The 17,216-nt window shown below is 38.3% G+C and overlaps 1 protein-coding gene across 11 annotated transcripts in view; it reads right to left on the reverse strand.

Moving 5' to 3' along the window:
* Positions 1–17,216, reverse strand: part of GREB1L (growth regulation by estrogen in breast cancer 1 like) — a 135,981-nt gene that overhangs the window by 73,651 nt on the left and 45,114 nt on the right. For 10 of the 11 annotated variants that reach the window (XM_017831377.1, XM_017831413.1, XM_017831420.1 and 7 more), the window contains exon 2: positions 3,545–3,647. The exons of the other annotated variant lie outside the window; for it this stretch is intronic. The gene's annotated coding sequence lies outside the window, so the exon portion shown is untranslated. The remainder of the gene's footprint in view (positions 1–3,544; positions 3,648–17,216) is intronic. 11 annotated transcript variants of the gene reach the window in all.

A 17,216-nucleotide genomic window follows, 5' to 3' on the forward strand; every position in this document is an offset into this window, starting at 1 on the left:
CCAGAGGCAACCCCGTTTGAGATCACAGATGCACATCATTACTGGGCCTTCTGCAACATCCCAGATTTTAGTTAAGATGAAATTTGCAAGAAACGGGCAATCAACAGAACAAAACTGGAACATCATATTCAAGGATATATCTAAAAAGAAGAGTTTTGACATTCAAACTACCTTTTCTAGATACTTAGGAATCTCAAAACGTATTTGTAGGATAAACATCCACAAAAGACATTTTTATAATGTCATTTAGGTCAAAAAAAGAGCCACACCTTTATCTTTACTCCAAACAGAAATGCAAAAATTCAAAATGACATACTATTAACACTTAGTAGGAGAAGAAAGTAATTTTCTATTTCTAATGCTTATCTTCTGCTGTGATGCAAGTCATCAGCCACCAAGAAAAATTGTGTATGGGAGTTTTGATCATATGGGGGTTATAATCATAAAATCCTTGACTTCTTGTAGACATTATATGTGCTTCTCTACTTTCTTTTCTCCCAAAAGTATTAATGTTGTTTACAGGTTGAACTTAATTTACCTGCAACTTATTTTACATGCTAGCAGAGGCAATCCTGATTCCCAAAGCTGCTATTGTGGTTTAATGAGTCAGCAACACAAAAAATTCACAGGTTCTATGCATTCTAGACAGCATGCATATAAAACCTCCAGTAAATCCTGATACTCAAGAAACTAGGGCTCAAAATATTTCTCTGTGACTGTTGCCACAACAGGTTATAAATTTTATGCATAAAGCTGTCCCTGTGGGCTACAATCCACTTGAAAGGAAAAAAAAACAACCAAACACCAGATAAATAAACACTTTATAGATACAGAACATTTTTTTTCTGGTAAATGAGTAAAAAAAATCTTAAAAACCCATATAAAGTAATTTTACATACTTTGAGTAGTTAAATTCTGGAATTGCAAATAAAATTAAGAATTATAGCACAATATGTACTTATCTAAGCAGTTTTATTGGACAGTTTATTTTATATAGCCCTTAATTTTATATAGATATATATGTAAAATATGATAGTCATTATCTACAGGGATAAAGCTAAAAATAGGCTCAAGGAGACATCTCATTGAATTTCTATAGCAAATGCTAGTCCAACCTCATTGATAAGTATATCACCTTAGTCCTTTCTTCATTTGTTATTGCCTTATTGCACAAGCATGAAGCTGAAGCCTAGAAAGTCAAAGTTATGGCCTGACCTTCCATCTCTATCCTATCTGGCTGCTCCCTTGTGTACCCCTCAAACACACATGCTATCATTTCCTGATGAGTTTCGAAGGGGTTATCAGGAGAATTTCAAGACATGTGTCAGTTTTGTAGTAACCTGAATGCTATACAAACATCTTCTCTGTTTAATAGACAATTTGTATTTTAGTAGGTTTATCCATTCCCAACTTTATTTGTTTAAAGGTGCCTTAACCTTGATGTAAACAATGCTAAGCATCTGTAAGAGTACTTCTGAAGAGTTTAAAAATTAAGCTCAACAAGGAGCTATAGGTTTTATAGCAAGCAGGTTTCTTTCAAAAATAACCCAAACCTCCTTGTCAACTTTTTTTCTCCTTTTCCTCCACCCCTTGAAAATGATACAATTTTTTCTTTTTCACTCTTATTATAAGGTCCTTTTAAAGATCATGACGAAACACCAGGTTAGTCACTATAAAAACGGCACCACTGCTGGCTCCCAAGCACCTTTTTCTTCCTAATACAACAATGAGTGTTTGAGTAAGACAGTAAGGCCAAAGACTCGGAGGCCCCGGGCTGTGCCTTGCAGCAACCCCCCCTTTCAAAGGAAAACAAAAAGCACTGAACCTTTTCTGCCACATGCCCAGTCCTTCCCCCACCAACTCTGTGGTGAAGACAGCCATTATTACATTTCCTTGCGGGTTATTTACAAGGTCTTGGCTCTGACATTGATTTCTTATCTGTTTCTATGACAAATGTTAAGTGTTAATAAGCTGTCCTTTTAAAGAAAGATAATGCTAAACAAATTATAGGAATTAATTACCCCAAACCTATTCTTTTCTGGTTTTTTGTTTTTTGTTTTTTTTTTTTTTTTGTGTGTGTGAGCACTGAAACAAGAACAGCAAAAATTACTCAAGACCAGAAAAAACCACACTTTCTTTTAAACAATTACTAAGTATCAGCAGATTAAAAGTTACAGTTTGAGCCAGGCAATACTCTGAAAATCAAAAGCAAATTTATCAGGGAATATAGAATAACTGGGCAGGTGCAGCTCCCTAAGGAGCAGCTTTTTAAATCATAAATGAAGACTTTACTTTTTACTTTTTCAAATATTTTGCTCATGGTATAAATTTTCGGATAAAAGGTAAAAGCTCAGAAATCTTTTCAGAGCCATTAAAATGATAAACATTTGAGATTCCCAAAGTACACTTCTACTCTAACTGTCCTTTCAGACCCGCATTGACTGCACTATAATAGCTGCCAACATTTGGTGAGGATTAGCCTTTCATTTAGACAAAAGCAAGCATTCCTTAGCTAAATCAGCACTTTTTGCCATCAGACTCATAAAACCTTTTCACAACACAGATTTTCAAGAGAATCCTTTAGGGTTTTAGGATGCTGCTCCTTTTACTAAGTAACAAAATACACCCCAGGGTGTCTCATTGACCGCACTCAGCTGTCCTTTGACCTCTGCAATTGTTTAGCCTAACTTCAGGGCCACAGAATCTGCCTCCCCCCTATCAAAAAGGCTAATGTTGCTTCCTCCTAGCACCTGGTGAAGCAAGATCCTAGAGGTTCCCCCCTCTTCCAGACTTATACCATATTCCAGATGCTGCCGGGCAGGCAGGTTTTGGGAACCCACAAGCGCCACTCAGAACCCGGGCTGTGGCCATGACCCGCTTGCTCCGCTCAGGGCTGCCCTTGCCCCGGGGATACAACAGGTCATAAAGCAGGAATAGATCTTCAGCCTTCTGGGTACGCTGGCTATTTAAATGCAACAAGAAACTATGTGAGCCCAATATTGTGTACTGAGACAAGCCCGCTCCCCACCCCCCCCTTGTAGAAGTCAGGAAAAAGAAGACGTGTGAGAATCTCAGTTGGAAGCACAAATCTATCCCAATCATTACAAAGATCTGCATTCTTCTTCCCATTTGTTTTAAACCCTTTGAGAGGACAAATAAACAAACAAACATTCACCCTCCAAGAGCATAAAGCATATATTTAGCTAGTGGTTTAGGTATTTGCAGAGCCTCTAAGAAAAACAGCAGAAGAAAATTGTTACAGCTTCAAAAGAACTGTCATTAAATAATGAAATGGACCTCATTGTGAATACATAAGAAAAAATGGAAGCACAAATCAGCCTTCTCCAGTGAAATCTATTCAATTATACAAACTGGATTTCAAGATTTTTTTTTAAGAACTTGGATCTTTTATACGCTTTAAGCAAAAATAAATTCATTATTTACAGTCCACATTGTTCCTAAAATGCAGTTAATGGAAATGAAAGCACAGATGCTGAACACAAACACACAACATATTGCCTATTAGGAAGTGCAAGTACGGTACCTCTCAGATTCCTTTTAACCTATCTGAAATGCAGTCATGATTAAAGGATGCAGCTAAGAGTTTGTGAAGCCTTGCTGCAAAGTCGTTTAAAACTCCAGAACACCTGAAAAATAAAAAGGGAAAAAAAATTAGAATTACTCATGCCAGCATATAGTTTATAACAAGCCAACAAAACCTGCCTGTGGAAACCTGGTTTAGGGTGAAAATTGAACTGGAGTAGGGAAAGGAGGGCCAACCACTTCAAAAAGCACTTTTTTCTTTATAGGAATACTTGGTTAAAAATGCTTGGTTGCTTCTCTGTATTCTACCAGAAGTACAAGCTTATCACAGAATTTACACATTTTTGGCACTGCAGTTGTCACTATGACAGATTAGGAATTTAGCACATGAATATGAGAAAATTAACTGTTGCAGAAATATTTAGAAAAAGATTATAAAGTAGAAGTAATTATTTTACTACTCATTTAAAAAGAAACAAACTAAATGGATGAGGAGTTATCTACCTTGGAGATTAGTGTTCAAAATTAAATCTGATTTGGCTGTTTGCTCTTCTATCTGACTTTCCATAAAAGTATTGAAGTGAAAACATAGCTAATAGAAATTGCAGTTCTTAAAAGAAAATACACCAGAAATACCCCAAGGAATGGCAAAAATGGTATAGCAGGCAGGAGAGTAATGCCTAAACTGTACAGAATAGTAATTAACATAAAAAAAAGGTTTAAATTAAGTTATCATTGACTGGACTTCGACAAAACTTTCTTAGGCAGACAAACTTGTTTGATTTCTCAACAGAAACAGACCATATTTCGACAAAAGACTTAAAGGAATTTTCTCTGTTGCTCACAAATGGGATTTTAAGGATTTACTGCTGGGACTACAGCCACAGGCCCACTGTCAAAACCAGAACGCAGCTGTACACCTAGAATTCAAACTCCAGGTTTTAAATTAAAAGCCTTTAAGCTTCCTCCCCCTCGTCTCATTTTCAAAAATCAGTCTATTTAGGAGAGAAGCTATAACCTCTGGCTCAGGCAAGGTTTCAGGTAGGCTTGTGGTGTTCTGAAGAAAGACGCTAAACAACTCTATTGCCAGGGACCACCGATGCTGCCCCGCCCTGTGCACCCCCACTAACAGTGAACCCATCACAGATGGCCAACAAGGTTAACACACGCAGCTCCTGACCGAACTGTAGGGCTCTGCAGAGACTCCAATGATTGCAGAATGTCAGTAATCCAATTCCAACAGCTCCTGGCTCTGAAATTGGTATTTTTCAGACACGTGCTGAACATTTCACCTGCTAGTAATGACATTTTTGTATTTTCTTCTAATTACACTCAAAGCTAAGACCTTTGGCCCTAGGCCACAGACCTCTATTCAGGCTGCACACATTCTCTTAAAGGCCCTGATCCTTTGTTGTCACTCTCAGTCTTTCATCTATTATTTACATCCATTGAGAAGAGAGATACTCTACCATTTGTGAAGCTTTAAAGCTTCTAATCATCTTAATTTCTTCGCCTTTCAACCAGTGCTTCCCCTTATGGACCAATGCCAACAGTGTGACAAAATAATTTTTCAAGCCAAGATCCTCCTGGACCCTTCCCAAACCTTGACACACACTGGGCTGTAAGTGCCTTTTGTCCTTTGCCGGCTGCTTTTGCAAACACAGACCTTTGCTCAGCTTGGGGGTGGGGGGTAAGGACCTGCTTGTCAGTTGATTCGAGGGAGTTTTCTCAGGGTTTACATGTGGGCTTTTTTACACCACTTTCATTCTGTTAAAAAGTCTAACTCAATTAGTTCAGCTGCATCAGAGATGCAGTGAATCTTTAAAAACACTAAGTACCTTCTGAAACACCATCAGCTACAAATTTTAAGTTTACTTTTTTTTCCAAAAGCTAAACTGTTGATATGCTGCTTTGGTTTTGTACTGCTACATGCCCATTCAAAACGGACAGATTGTCACCTAATACTTAAAATACACAAAATATCACTAATCCTTTTCCTGATTATTTTGTCCTAACCTTACAATACAATGTAACAAAAAAAACCCCAAATTTCTTCATCTGATGTTCAGATCATCTCCTTCTGATCTTTTCTTATTTACAAATGAAGAAGGAAACAAACCAACTGCATTTTTGTTAAGATGCAGAAGTTCTCTTCAGAATTTGTCAGCTACCAGTCTTCATCTGCAAGACCTGCAGAATCTGCTAACATATGATCTGCTAACATCTTGGCTCGTTCTTCCACTACCGTCTGGCTTACTTTTGATTTCTAACAGTGCTTCCTTGTTGTCTGTCCCCTCTGAAGATCCCCAACCCCCTTGTCTTTTCTTATTTTCACCATTTGCTTCAACTAGCAGTTCACTTGAGACTCATCCATCTTACAGTGCCTAAAGTGACAGTTGCTCTCAGGAAGGACCATACTGTTGAGTGAACAAAAGATAACATCACCTCTAAGAACTCGGGAAGAAATACAACTTCAACCCTAAGACACGGTTATCCTGCCAGACACAGCACCATAAACATCTCCCAAGTGGAAAAAAACCAAACCAAATGAAACCAAACCAAAAAAAACACCAAACCAAACCAAACAAAACCAACAACTGTGGAGAAAAGGAATCTGACACAATTAAAGGCCAAAAATAGTATCCTTTCTGTCCTGAGCTGCAGTCAGTGGTGTTGATGGCCTTTTTATTTTCCTTTTTTTTTTTCCTAATACCCCATTGAAGAATTTTGTAGAATTTACCCATGATAAAATCAAGATGCTCAGAGAGAATGGAGAAATTTCACACAAAAATTATTTTGGGATCCTACAGACTTGAATGGAGGAAGAAGGCCCTTTGGAAGAGTTTCAGTAGAAGGTCACACAAGCCCTTCAACAAAACACAGACGTTACCTTGTTAAAATCTGCACATCCTACAGACCAGCTGTTGCTCAGTTAAATTCCACAGGAATTCAGAATCATCATGCAAGTCTGTGCCCTTGACAAATACATACCGTAACCAGAGTAAGATTACTTTAATGTCACAGTTGCTTGATAAATCTGCAATCTGCAGGTAACAGCCCCTCAGTGTTTTGACATTTGAGCACATATCAGTTAGAAAAAATTTAAATTTGAATGATGGATTTTCCAGCGAACACCCACATATCCATCTACAGAACAATGTCTGTTTCTAAATGAAAATCTGCCCTCTATGCCTAATAGGGTTGAACTAAGATTGTTGACTTGAAATATGTCCAGAAATTCTCTATACAGTTGGTGGAATGGGACTTGTTGAAGTGAGAAGAGTCCTGCCTGTTGCTAGAAAACTCTTACTCAACAAAGGAAACGTGATATTAACTTCTCCCAGTAACATGCTCGCAAAAGTGACACAACAGAAGTGACATCCCTTCTTTGCAGCGAGATGCAAAGAATTCCCTTGTCTCTCAGTAAAGCTTTAAACAGCATCTCGTGTTCAAACACTACAGGAAATAACCATCGTTAATAACCATCATTACAGTACATGAGATTGACAGCATGTGACATAAAAGCTAGAGTTGTAAAACAAAGACCAACATAGGGGGTCTGTTAACCAAACATCTTCTGTTCAGTGTAAAGTCCGAGAAAAATCACAACATGGACTTCTTAAGCCTTATTTATTGATTGTATTAAGCCATATTTATTAATTTGTGATATGTTATGATTTTAGGTCCCTATTCTGATGTGGATCCTTTCTATTGTGCTGTCATAGCACAGACAACATCAAACCACCAGAGCAAATACAGAAGTAAGGTAAAAATACACCATTTTTAGATATAGGCTATTTTCCTGTAGTATGCCACACTGTACCATTTTGGACATCCAATATAAGGAAAATAAACTAACAACCAGTTTGGTCCTTCCTAAAGAGAATCCTGGCTCTGGACCTCACACCACCTTTAGAGTTCCTCTCTGAGCCACTGAGTGATCTGACGCTGAAATCTTTGATAAAATACCGTTCAATTGGGGAAAACACAAATAGGAAACTCTACAGAAGACCATTATTGATACATGATTGAAAGACTTGTGTGCAAGACTCTGCTTTCCACCTCACATGCCAGCCTGCTCAGTCACACATCACTCTGGAATTCCAGTACTCCGCAAATGTCAGAGTCCAAGGCACACTGCAACTACCAAGAAGAAAAGCAATGAGAAGACTGAGTTTGGGAGATGTATAGGCACATTCTGCCATGGTATCTGAATCCAATTTTCGCCACCAACTCTACTGTACTTTGAGTGTCATGACGCCCAGAAAAACTTCCTGAAACTCCTTCCAACCCAAACAAATCAAAAAAGGAAATAAAGTCTGCACTTCACATCCTCACAGGAAAAACTCTTGAAAATATATAATGCTTTCATTCAAAATACTTGAAGATCTTGGCATCAGATATGGATGGAAAAAGTAGTAAACTGCATCCTGCATTATAAAATCTGTACTCTGCACTCAAATAGGCTTCTTATCTTACATCCAGCCATGGATGTACATGGCTGGATCTCCAAATATTTATCCCAGTAGAGAGAAGTGTTTATAGTTAATATGCAATCCGTCTTCTGCACGCTGCTGCTTTTAAATAAAACAAAATGTGAGGTAAAAGGCCAAAACTACCAGAAAGAGCCCTAAATAAAAACTCCGACATTACAACCATTTTGCTAGAAGAGACAAGGTGTAAAATAGGTTACTGGAGTCAAACTCCCTACAGAATAGGGCAGGCCAAGAGTACTGATCCAAACAGCAGTGAATAGTAACACAACTGTTGGTGTTAATGTGTTTAGGAGCTCCAGACTGCTTTGAAAATCTCTCATTTAATGAAAGTAACATTTTGCAGTTAAGCTGAACATTTTCACACGCATGTATATGAAATCAGTCCTCATTCAACACAATTTTATCATGGAATAACTGAAATATTGATACTAAACTTACAGGTAACTTCTGTCATTACCATTAAGTTATTGACACTGAAACATGACCTTGAAATGACAGCTTCATTAATGCAAGTTTTACCAGGGAAGGTTTCAAAAAGCCCCGATTAAATTAACTACTTTTAAACACAATAGGATCAATATGTATGCAGAGAATGTACACCCCCATGGCAAGTTCTGCTTGCTTGATTGATCAAAAACAAAAAAAATCCTGTGGCTTTCCAGATCTCAGCTGGTGCCAGAAATCCACATAGAAAAAAAAAAAAAATCCATCTAAATGAAACTCTGAAAAGGTTTACCCTTCACCAGTCTATTTGCACTTCAAAAACTCTTTAAGTCCTTCAGCTAAACCCCAGGGTTGAACCATTTCAAAAATGAGAGGGGGATGGCAATGATTTATCTTCCTTCTGTGCTCTGGACAGAGCTGTAAAATCTGCCTGCTGGTGTGCCTGTGTGCTATAGGCTTCTTTTCAGGAACCTTGGATATTTGCCGCTTTTAGAAATAACTCTGCCCAATTCCTTACTGCCCTTCATCTTCTTCAATCTGATGCAAGTACCATTTACAGAGTGAAATTCTGATTTTCATGGACTGGCACGCAAGCTGATGAAGCTGAATCAGCAAAATGGCTGAGCATCTGAAATCAGCATTTTAAAGGAAAATATGGCAAATCTTATTCATATCTGTAAGGATCAGCTCTTGCCTTAGTGAATTTGTGCTGAGGAAACACTTGTTTAAACAATCTAATTTAAGCCTATCCCTTATATTTACTAGTATCAAACAAATTTTTAGCAATAAGCCCAAAATAATTTTCTGTTTGTAGATAATCAATGTGTTAGGTCACCCAGGATGCATTTTGCAGTCCTCTGTACATCAACATACATTACCAATAGAAGGAAAATGGAGATTTCATGGGTCACAAACTTCTAGGTCACAAGGACCTTCAGTCCTGCTGTCAGCCTAGTAAAACTCAATCGATATACTCTTGCTTTATATGTCCACTATTAAAACCCCTGCACCTGAATTTCAAAATTATTTTTTCTGAAGTAAAAACACCAATTCAGGAACTTGACATTCTTGAACAGAATTTAGTGCTGTGATATTCAGTTAATACGTTAAAAACATAAACACACATATATAAATTAAACATACACCTCCTCCAAACAGCACAGATAAATCCTCAGCACCAACATCCCAGAACAGCACAAAGCGAGCACTGAAATACACCTTTGTAATTCAATTTTTCTAAAGCTTTCTTCTACTCTTAAGACCCAACCCTATAAACAATATATCAGTGACACAACTCTTATCAGCCTAAATTCTTCAGACTTGGGTAAACAGATAGATTTGCTCTCAAGGTAAATAAGAGTAAGAATTGTATTATCTATTTTTGCATGGAAAGGGTACATTTATTTCCAAAGTCCTATTCAGATTTTGCTTTTGTCACAGATCTGGTATCTTCAATTCTAAAACAACAGAAATGGATGAAAAATCGTTTATGAAAACATAAAAATATGGACATCCTGCCACTGTAGATTGAGTCTTAATTAGACTACTTTGAAGCTTTAAAAACATTGACATTGTGCTTGTTTTTGTGCAAGCCAAATACTGGCCCTAACAAAACTGCAGGACTAATCTGAAAAAAAAAACAACCCTAATGACTCTATTAATCCCCACTCAAATCCACAAGGATACTTCAGTAAGAGGTTGTGGATGTAAGAAGGAATGGCATCTTACTCAGCACCTGACATGCTACTCAACTCCTCAGAGTCTGAAACTCTCCTCTGCTTCAGAAATAGAGCAAATGTTTTGAGTATATATCCTCTTTTGTATATACACTTTTCATAATAAAAAAACTCCTCCAGTATAACTTGGTTTTTTGCAAAAACTGTAATAGACTTTTTATTTGACTGTCCTTCACTGGCTCAAATTTATAAGACCGTGCTGAGGGCATTTATAAACTTGCTTCTATTCCTGATGTGCTTGCAAAAATTCATTATTCCAACGATAGCCTCATCAGCAAAACACTTCAACTTCCCTATGTATGCCAACATTTGCTATTCTAATAGTAAGAATTTTCATGAAGGTGGAGGTTTGTCTCTTTTTACCACATCCACTATTACCAAGAACAAGCTTTGTGTATCATTCATTGCAACAAATAAGTTTTGAATATTTGTGTAGCCCTCTATTTTTTCCATACTTATTTACAATTCCCGAGAAAACCCCAAATGGATACTGTGATAATAGGATTTGGTACTTCCATTTAAAGCAAATGAGTATCACCACACCACAGCCAGGTAAATCGACTTCAGAAACTGAAGTCCAAGCAGAGAGGAGAAAAATTGAATAAATCCACAAAAAAACCCCCAAAAAACAACCCAAACAAACAAACCAAAAAAAACCTCCACAAGAATCTGGAAAAACAAAACACAAACAAGAAATACCCTGTGGATTCATTAGCAACCAGGGTGGCAGGCTTTCCACTAATTCCCTTTAAAAGCCCATGACTACCTGCAGAGCCTGGGAGTGCAAATCACATTAGTGGAGCCACCAGATGACCAAAGAAAGCACTGGAGGCCTGGTGAAACCAGTAAACAAAAGGCAGCATTCCAGCTGAATGCCGCTGCTAGAGTCAGCATTGTAAGATGCTTAGATCTGATAACCCAAAAACCAGATTAGCTGCAGGCAACAAAAGAGTAAAATGAGAAACAAAGGGGTCATTTTGACACGTGAAGAAATCATTTCCATTAAACCATCTTGAGTTTACTGTGTAGCTATAAAAACTGCTCCTACTTGAAGTGACATTTGAAGCAATGAAGCTGAGACAGTGCAATGTCTTGGAAAAGCTCCTGAAATAACACATCCCTGAACGCAATATAATTTAAAGAGGCAAACTGGCCTCTTTGTCTTTGAATCTTTATGACATTTTAAAGGTCTGATAATGATTTTTACATCTGTTGTACAGATTTCGGTTAGATGACTTAACACGTATTGCTAGGTTTGGCAAAAAGAAGATTCGTTAGTTTTATCTGTATTTAAAAGCCTCACGCAGAGAACACACATATTACAAAATTCTCATGTAATTACACAAAAAAGTTGCATTCTCCCACAGTCCCCATCTCCTCCCATGCATGTCTCACGCTCAATATGGGAAAAGAAAGGATCATATTATATTTCTTATCAGAAGATTAAAACAGGATTTTTTTCCTGAAACAAGTCTAGTTATACTATAATCAAGAGGACCAAACTGCAAAACTCAGACACAAAAGTCCATAAGAATATGCAGACACTAGAGAGAGAGAAGTCAGAACTTTCCAGGTTAAAATTGGAAAATCTGCTACAATTTTGTCTTAGACAATTAAGAATTCTATATACACAAAACCTTTCTTCACAGGACAGTAAATTGTCCTGCTGTGAAATATCCATGAGCTAGAAGAAATTTCTGAGGAACGCTGAGGCACACAGGGAACATTTCAGCTTGCTAGCTGTGCTCCTTGCATCTCCTGTTGCTAGCACACAGTGCAGAGACCTGACACACGAGGAAACAGGCCTTGGTGCAACACGTCTCTTCCCTGGTTTTTGCACACATACAGCAACTAAACCTGCTAGCTTCAGCAAGGATGGGATTTCACATATGAAGCATATGCATCCAGAGCTGATTCTTGTCAGTGACAAGTGCAGAGAAAATATACCCAGAAAAACAGCTCAACAGAGTCTGATTGGGACAGCATAAAAGGACAACCTACAGCTGTGTCCAAATACAAATATATGGTATACACTGACTCCAAAATCTTGCTAAAAAGTTTTGCAAACACCTTCTTCTACTTGGTGACTTTTTAAAATACAAAGCCATTAAACACATCTGAAAGGGGAAAGACATAATGCAGACCTCTAGTTATAGACTGTGGACATCTCCGAGGACATCTGTACCAATATACTCACATCAGAGCCCAGAAGTTCACTGATATAAACTAGATTCTGTGCACATGTATTTTTCCCCTGGTTCCAAACCAGTATGCTCTGGAGTACCACTGTGGTATCCATAATGCTCCTAGTATTTTTGCTGCATACATGTCCAGGGGTACAAAGGTGGATGGAGAGAAAATACAATAGAAGCCTCTCTCTATTACTGTTCTTTTAAAGATAACTTCTTATCCAAAACAGCACTCACGCACAAACACGCCTTCATAAATTCACAGAAGGAAAATGCAGTGAAAGGTGTGAGGAACAGAATCAAGAAGGAAGGAGATTTCAAAAAGAGATATGACTTGTGGCCAAAACGTGCAAACAGACACGCTGTGTAAATCTGCATGGAGGGGAAGCACAAGATACTGTTGAACATCAGGCTCATCTTGAACCCTTGTACTGAGGAGATTCAGCCTGTCACCATTCAGAGAAACTCTTAAATGTTTGTATTTATAACAATTTGCCAGCCTGAATACAAAGACGGATGCAGTTAGTAATCACATACAATGATCCGCTTCAATGCAGTTGGCCTTTATATCGCAAAGAGAAAACAACATGGTTGTTAGTCATGAACAGTTAGATTATGGTTAGAGATTTTTCACAGTATCTTTCTAACAAAAATGTCAGAGCACTCTAAATAAAGAAGCTGATCAGTTCAGAATATTGAAAAAATCTTTAAATATTTAATCCAAGCAGACCTTGTTTTTCAGTTACAAAGGGCTTTTTCAAGCAAGGCTATTTCCAGTTTTGTTGTCTGGGTTCCCTCATCACTACAATATTCCAACAAAACAGAAACTCTTCCAGGGCTTCCTGCTTAACGGCTGTTGCTTGTGCATAAAGATACAGTGGGGCCTGGTCTTCCCAAAATGCTTTTCTCTCTTTGATGATTTCTAGTTATTTTTACACAGGAGTAAGCACAAGTCTTCCCTTTGCTGGGATTGCCATGGACCCAGTTCTATGCAGTTGACTGAACACTTGGGAAGTGGAGGAAACTGGTTTCTTGTTCGTAAGGACATTCAGCAGAGCTGACAGAAGGTCCCTAGAAAGAAGACCTCCACATGCACTGGAAAATTGATGGGGTCCTTATAGACCTGATAGGAAAACCACGAACAGATCCGGGCATCTTCACTACTCGTGCTGATCTATAACATCTGTGACTGCAGTTTGGGCCTACATCTTCTGTCATATCAAAACTGATTTTGTTGAAAAGCTCTCTATATCAAGACTTTCACAACGCCCAGAGAGTTCCCTGAAGTGATGTGCTTGAGCAAAATTTTGGATCACAAATATCCAACATTAGAATAGTTGCGTCAGTAGAGTAGAAACTATTCATACAGAAATTATGCCTAATCCAGACACCTCTTGTCATGCTAAAAGTCCAGGAATATTTACAAAAGCAGACATTGAAGCGTTTTACCTAAAGGCTGGTGGAGAAACCAAGCTGCTCTTTGAATAATTAAAAAGAAATCTAGCATAGAGAAAGATAAATTAAAGACTCCGGACTGGGAAATAATACTGCTCAGGATTCACAAGGATAAGACAGTTGCTAGTACTTTTACTCAGTTTTTCCCATTATCCAGTGCTCTGGTATGAAGGAAAAAAATGTTCAAGGGAAGAAAAGGTCTTTCAACAATAAGAATGTCACAAGAAATGTAAATAGAAAGAGAACACCTTGTCCCCTCTCACACACACTGAAGTAGAGAGATCTCATGAAGACTCAAGAATAAGGAAAAGATCATTCTACTCTTGAAGTGCAGGAGAGGAAAACTGATAGAAACACCAGAGCTCTCTCTGCTTGTGATTACAAACCTGAGAGAGTCTGATAAAGGTGGACTAAGGAGGATAATGGCATTTTCTTCTCACAACACCATAACCAACTTATAGTGAGCTACTCCAAACAGAGCTGACTTTCCCATAAACTGGTACAGGCCCCTGCTTTTGTTAGGCCTTCTTTAGAAACTACAGCATAAACTGAAAAACCAATACAGAAAGATCCTGGAAAAGGCATTTATATTCCCACCAGCTGATTATAGCACAACAATCAGGAGTGTATACAAAAAGATATATTAAAATAATACAGGTCTTTAAAGTCTGACTAGCTCTGAAACGGAAGTCTGCCTCCCTCTTCTTTCAAGGGAAAAGTCTCAATTTCTGCTAAATATATTGGTTTTCAAGGCCATATATTGATCTATAAAGAAAACAACATGCTTTGATGGAGTAAGAATCTTTCCACAGAATGCAAAAGGAAGACTTTTTTTTTGTTCTTCACTTAAGTCTATTGCTATTGTACAGACATTTTCAGAGGGCAGGTTGTGTAAAAACTAAATAGGCAGAAAAAATACTGGCTTCAACGTCCCTAATGTGACAACAAGCAGTACTTCCCCTCCATATGCTACATGCTTCTGATGCCTTTCAGAAAGCCTTTTTATCTCATGCTGAGAACAGACTCCTGCTGCAGATCTGAATGCCGAGGACTGAAAGTTCTGCACAAATGAGACATGGAGTTGGAGAAAATGAGTGGCTGAGTATAGAAAGAAACAGGAAATCAATTCTCAGAGTTGCTATCTTTGCTTCAGTGCTTCTGTTTCACCTTCTCCTCCCACGCTTGCTCTGTCCCTTGCCAGCTTTCTATTGTACCAGCTCTTTTCCTCCTAGCTACCCACTAGCGAAGGAAGAAAAATTTACTGAGATCATCTTTCCTCTGCTGGTGCAGTACATCTCCGTCTTAAGGGTAGTGTCTGGTTTATCCTGGCCCAGGTTGGACTGTCATCTAAAAACACAGCAATACTTTCTTTCAGCCTTTTCTGCTTCCCCAGGTATTGATTCAAATCCCATCTAATGACAGGATTTGAGAGAAAAACATTTTTCTCACAGAAAGTCTGAAAGCAACAGAAAGATGAAAATTACAGTGTATGAAGAATAAACAGATGTATTTTTTAAAAAAGCAGGGGCCAGCTGGATAACAATTCCAGATAAGATTTAAGTAAACATATGTGGGAGGTAGCAGGAAAGGCAGTTGGTTCCTCATGCTCAGACGCACACAGGTAATGACCTCTGTCTCTTGCTCTCCCAGAGCTAACAATGCCGGTTATTGCACTCCTCCAGTGAGCTCTGGAAAGGATCCAGTGCACTACTGATTACATTTCATCCACAGTTAGTTTAACCTTTGAAACATGACAGTCAGTGGCAGGGAACAGGCCAGCACATAAGGTCAGCTCAACCTTGTTGGTCCCAGCATTCTCCCAGTGTTTGCACAGAAAACAACCTGGTGATCAAGGATTCCTCCCCTGTAAATACAAAAGACCCAACAGGGACAGTGCCAAAATGCTGATTTTATTGCAAGGTGTCATTCACAGCCATTAATCTGTCAAGACAGAAAAATATAGGTTCTCCTTTTTCAAAAAAATAAAATAGTATTAGGCAGAAATTGTCTCATTTAGGAAATATGACTGATCTACTGTCAGGTAGAAGGCAACTGCTGCACCTTACTCCTCCAAGAATATAGAAATAAAAAAAATACCAAAGACAAAATAAGTACGCTCTGAAATAACAGTAAGACAACTAGGTCAGCAAGTGTAACAAGAACACTTTGTGCTAAAAGGAAAGCTAAAAAAAAATTACTAAGTTGCCCATTTTTCTCAAGTTACTTCCTTTCCAGAACAGCCTCTTTCGAAGCTCACATTTATCTGTTGTACACTCAAATTTAAAATGAAAAAGTAGCATCTTCAATTACACTGAATTTCTACAGAAAAGTACAGGACTGAGCAAGATCAGATACCTTATCACTTTCTAAATATTATTTTTAAGTTTTAAGAAAGCCCTTAGTGGCAGGAAAACATATGCAAAAGGAGAACAACAGAGATATTGCTGGCTTCAAAAAGCCTCTAGTTAGTTATTTAGAACTTCTCACATTTTCCTTATGGTCAGATTAAAAGCATTTGGAAGGTATTAAAATGGGGAAGAAAAATCAATTTTCCTTAGGAACTACTGCCCTCTAACATAATAGCAGCAACAAGAATCTTTTCTAGAGATGCTTAAGTATCCCTTGGAGCATGTGCACTTGGATTTTTCATTAGTTGTGTAAGTGTTTGTGTGGACAGCTCCAGGAGCACAGGCTTTTCGAGAGCCAGTATGAGGTGAAAAAAAGGTCACTTCAGCAGAATTCATTTTCTCTTAAATTCTCAGAGAAATGCTGCTAAAAAGTGGCAAAAACAAATCCATCACCTTTTCCTCTAACTATTAGCATTTCCTAAGGTTCTCTCAGTTATAATACAGCAATACTGTTGGTTATACCCTATCACCTTTTTCATCCTCCTCTAAAATTAATTTTAATACAAATGCTGGCAGCAGACCTCTTAAGAGCAGGAGCTGGACTAGACCTCCAGACACTCCTTCGGCACTGCCATGAGCAATCCACTTGCCCACGATCTGTATCCATTGCTGCTTGGGAGGGAAGGCCTCCCCTCATTTCCATTCACCACTGCAAACCCCCACCATTAGGCACAAACTAGAAACCTTGCCTCTGGTTTTTCCTGGAGGTAAACCCAGGGTCCTTCAAAGTAGGTGGAAAGCAATGTGGGCTTGCATAAAGAAACAATTGTGCATCAAGGTTTACTGAAGGAACATTAATTCTTGTATTTAGAGTGGAAAGGGGATGCTGCTTTAAAAGCTCACAAACAAAACAGAGCCTTTGGAAAATCAAAAGTCTTCTTGCTCTGGACTTGCTCACTCCCAACCCTTCACACCTCCCCACCCCCTGGAGTCTCTAAAATGGTC

This window comes from Lepidothrix coronata, unplaced genomic scaffold (genome assembly GCF_001604755.1).
Source record: "Lepidothrix coronata isolate B3197 unplaced genomic scaffold, Lepidothrix_coronata-1.0 Scaffold6, whole genome shotgun sequence".
Classification (NCBI taxonomy): Eukaryota; Metazoa; Chordata; class Aves; order Passeriformes; family Pipridae; genus Lepidothrix; species Lepidothrix coronata.